This window comes from Fukomys damarensis, unplaced genomic scaffold (assembly GCF_012274545.1).
Source record: "Fukomys damarensis isolate Sample0158 unplaced genomic scaffold, DMR_v1.0_HiC HiC_scaffold_20, whole genome shotgun sequence".
Classification (NCBI taxonomy): Eukaryota; Metazoa; Chordata; class Mammalia; order Rodentia; family Bathyergidae; genus Fukomys; species Fukomys damarensis.
Genome location: NW_022900932.1, coordinates 18,953,419 through 18,958,162, shown reverse-complemented (window position 1 = coordinate 18,958,162; position 4,744 = coordinate 18,953,419). Strand labels below are relative to the sequence as shown.

General features: G+C 50.4%; 1 pseudogene; it reads right to left on the bottom strand.

The window, feature by feature from the left end:
• Positions 1 to 435: 435 nt before the first annotated feature.
• LOC117287028 overlaps positions 436 to 4,744 on the bottom strand; it is a 24,372-nt pseudogene continuing 20,063 nt past the window's right edge.

Here is a 4,744-nt window from a genome sequence, read left to right as displayed (position 1 = left end):
TGCAGCTGCCCGGGCACGTGCCTGCTAGGGCGCCCCATCCAGACTCTGCTCTTACAGACATGGGCCCTCCATAGCTCCACGTGACTGGGGAGGGTCACGTGCAGGACCACAGGGCCCATGCCCGTAAGCCAAATGTCACCACTTTTAGGAAGTGGGTAAAGGACTCCTGGCACCCTGGCTTGCCACAGACACTCACTGAAATCAGAGTCACACTTCCTCAGGAATAGTTCCCCTTCATCCAATGCTTTTAGGGGTTTGGTTTGCTTTTTTTGAGATGGTTTCACCATGTAGTTCAGGGTGGCCTTGAATTCATGGTGATCCTCCTGCCTCAGCCTCCCTAGTGCTGGAATTACAATTTCCCAAGTGGAAGCCCACCCTGTCTCCCTAGGTCAGAACCTGCCCTTGACACGGGGGAGGCAGTGTTTTCCAGTCTAATCACTTTCCAAGGGATGAGGGGACAATGTTACCATTCTTGAGGGAACAATGTTACCATCAACTGTGCTGAGTAGCAGGCAGAAGCCGCTGGAGTTCATCTGCAGCAAAGGACAGGGAAAAATAAGAAACACAGAGGCAGAATAGCATCAGCATCATAAGCAGGCCAAGGTCAAAGTTAACCCACCCATGCAAATTTGGGCTGAGCTGAGAGCACACATGGTAAAGTACATACCCACAGCAGTAGGGCTCAGGGGGCGGAATCCATAAGCTGTGGCCAGGGTCCAAGAAGGCCAGCATTGAAGAAATCTGGACCTATGGCTCCTTCAGTGGTGATTAATCCATGTGAGTTGTAGAAAAGGTCAGGTCTTTCAAAAACAGCTCCTGTGTGGGTACACGGCTCGGTTCTATCACCGCCATCCGAGTCCTGCTGGCTCTCGTATCTGACCACCCTACCAGCTCCAGGCACTGGGAGTTAAACCAGCAAACCTTTTCCCTCGGAACTCCGTCTGCCCATGCTTCATCATATTCTGCTGCGATATCTGTGTATTGTCACAGACTTTTCGGATTTTGTTCTTTTTAGCGCGCACCAGCTCTATGAGCTGTACTGGATCCTGTGCTTCTTTGATTACGGCATCTCTCATGGTGTGGTGCAAAACTGCCCGGTAGAAGACGCAAATTATCTGACACGAAAACTCATCGTCTTCTTGTGGCACATCCAGCAATTTAATAAGGGCTGGGGTTATCCCAGATTTAGCTATCTGTGCAGTGCAATACGACCACAGACATAGTTCTGGCTTTTAGTCCCCTCCCGCAGACCAGGTTGTAGTTGGCTGTTGAAGTATGGAACCGACTTGGGCTCCTCAAGAACCAGGCCCAGGACAAGTCTGCAATGGTCATATTGGCCAGAGTTTCCCAGATCCTGAATCACTAACTCCTCCTTTCACCATTAGAGACCCGGCCTGCAATGTCCCCCCACCCCGCAATCCTTAGACGGAGTTTTAGTCGGTCCATCGTGCTGGGAAAGGTTTCTAATCATTTTCGTCAACAGGATCCTTGAACTTCAGGGTCCTTTCGTGAGCACCTTTGGCCCATTTCCTGCCCAGATCAACAGCATATTCCTCTCGTTAGCAGCAAGATTCATGAGTTCTAGATCAGTTCATTCACTTGAGCTTTCAAAGAGCATCTTCATTGCCTGCGGTGTTCAGTGCCGGCAAATGGTGGCTTGGAGCGATCATCCACGCCTAAGCAGCAAGGCACACATCCTGCTCTCTCCTTGTAGTTTCCATTGCCTAGCAGTGCAGTGAGTTTGGGAAGAAGCCCAGCTTATATCTTCTTATTCCTCAGTCCTGGGTCACAGGACAGATTCAGTAAAAGCTGGAGCTGATGTTCGGCAAATCCTCCTGCTCATGTGGTGCCAGTTTTCCAACACTATCCATTTCTACCATATTGGGTTTATTCTGCCTAACAATGCTGTTTCTTTAAGAATGTTACAGCTAGACCGAGCAGCTCAAAACAGGTTTTTCAAGGTTTGGTTTTCAGAGTCTTCCTCAATGGCCTTCTTAGTTCTTGCCAAAGCTCGGGTCTGTGTAACTCACGATCGATCGGTGATGTGTACACAGAGCTCTAATGTTAGTGATTTCTCCATGAAACTCAGCAAACCTGGGGGAGCAGGGAAAGACGTCAATCATGTTTGTAGCTAAGGCAACACCTTGCTTCCAGTCTTTGGTCAGGACTCTCGCTAAGGCACCAAGCGTGGTTTCATCCCACCCTAGGTCCTCCTAGTTACCAGGATTTTGAGCAAGCTGCAGGATTACAGCAAGCTGAGCCCTGCTGGGAAGGGCGCCCTGCAGTTCCTCAGTGTTTTCATCCGTGGGTGTAGTTAACGCTGCCAACTTCAGCAATCTCTGCTCCTTCACCAGGAGCTGGATCTTTTTTTTTTTGAGACAGGGTTTCACTATGTAGTTGAGACTGACCTTGCCTTAATGATTGGAATAATACTATAAATTGTTTGTTTGTTTGTTTGAGATAGGGTCTCACTATGTAGCCCAGGCTGACCTAGAACTCACCGTGATCCTCCTGCCTCAGCCTCCCAGGTACAGGTGTGCACCCCTATCTCACGGCACATTCTTAGGTGAGAATAGCAATTTCTCACATGTTGAAACAGGGACCACCATGGTGGGACACAGGCGGCACAGGAGGCTGATCACAAAGTAAGAGTCGCTGGGTGCAGCCAACTATTACCCTTGTCACAGCATGGTCGTTCTCTGTCTTCACATCGTCCTCTCCCTCGAGCCAGGTCCCCTGCGCAGTCGGACCCACAGCTCATTAAGGAGCATCCTGCTCACCGCTGAGATACAGGGCGCACTTTGGCACTGGTTCTTCCACCCTGCCCAAGGCGGTGCTGTCTGTGCAAAATAATGACCCAGCTTCAAGAATCACTCAGCATCCCCTGAGGATTGCTGACCACCTGTGAGTCCACCAAGCAAGGCTGAGATGGCCGGTGGGATGAGGGGGCCAGATATGGGAAAACCCAGAAGCCTGGATGAGGGACGATGACCGTGGCGGTCCAGGTGCGGCACCAGAAGAAAGTCGTCTGGAACAGTGCTCCTAGCCAATGGGAATCAGGGAACCCAGCCAGTGAAACAACGAAAACCTGAGCCCACTTTGCTCTGATTGGCCACTCTTTCAGCCAATGGCTGGCTCCCTTCTGCCAAAGCCCCAGTTTGTCTGGAGCCACTTTCTCAGAGAATTTGTGCTGGTAACATTGGCCAGGTCTCCTCTTCACTGCCGCTGGGTAGCAGTATTATGGGCCAAAAGGTCCTCTGGGTAGCAGTATTATGGATGATGCTTGTGTTTTATTCTTATTTTTTATTTTTATAATACATGCTCGCAGTACATAATGGTCACCTTCCTCCCGGGGAGTTGACTCATGTAAAGAACATATCACGATTCCCTTTTATCCTCTCCCTCTCCACTCCCCCAACTCTTGGTCCCCTTCCGTTTTGCAAAAGATCTAGCTCCCTATGTTCTATTGCCTATCTTTTACTTTGCTTATTTATATTTTGGGTTTCTCATATAAGAGGAACCATGCAATACTTCATAAGCTTGTGTGTCTGATTTATTTCACTTCACATGGTCTCAAGGTGCATCCATTTTCCTACAGATGATTAAAATCATGGAATGATGCTTGTGTGGGTATTGGGGGGGTTGTTTGTTGGTTGGTTTTTTTTAGATAAGGGCTCTTTATATAGTTCAAGCTGGCCTTGAATTCATGGTGGCCCTCCTGCCTCAGCCTCCTGAGTGCTAGAATCACAGGCTTGCACCGCCACACCCAGCGGACAGCATGATGCTTCTACAGACCAAGTAGAAACGAAATTGTAAGTACAATTGTGCATGCAGGCAAACACCAGGCCTTCGGAACCCTCCCCACAATCTGTGGTAGTGCTTTCTCCCACGCCTACCGGCCAACCTCCCTTTGCCAGGCAGTTAGCTCCAGGGAAACAGGGAGCTCTAGAGCCAGAACCCTCCATACCAATGGAGGAGAAAACAACTCCCAACTGGCTAGAGGTCAGATGTGCCGAGGTCATGTCCCCTGAAATTGAAAAGGACAACAGGGGTTAAGAGCAGGAAAGGCTTATTGAGAGACAGTGCCAGAGAGACTCAAGGGGTCCCAGTGGGCTGCCACCCAAGCCCTTTCACCAAGAGTGTTCTATAGAGCAAAATTACAGGGTGGGAGCAACATGGGGCAAACTATAGTGAACCTGTAGGGTTACGAGCACAGTGCTTAGCTACTATTGATCCAACGGGGAAGCGGGTCAGGTAGCAAGGGCACAGGGAAGGGTTGAAGGCATTTTGGGAAGGATGGGTCTGGATGCTCTGGGCACCCACCAAGCAAGGCTGACGCCTACCTGGACTTCCCAGACCAGGTGGTGCTTATTACAGAATAATCCCAACTTCCTGTTTGTCCCTCAGGGACGTCTTGAGGCCTGGCCTTCTTCAGATGCACCTACAGGCAGTTTCTGGATGTTCGCTTCTGCACTGCCTGCCTTGGGGGCCCAGCCCTGCCTGACAGCCTGTAACTTCTGTGTGACTTAGCCGCCTGTGACACCACAAGAAGCTTGGGGACCCGCGGACCCCCTCATCCGCTTTCGAAACACACTTTTAAGCAACCCCAGCAGGCTGACCTCCAGGTTTCCAGAGACAGAGAAGCGAAAGCAGATTAGAAACTTCACGCCCAGCAGTTCCAGGATCAGCCAATTCCACTTAGACGGGGCGGACACGGAGGGTGACTGGTCCCTTCGGGTTGGGG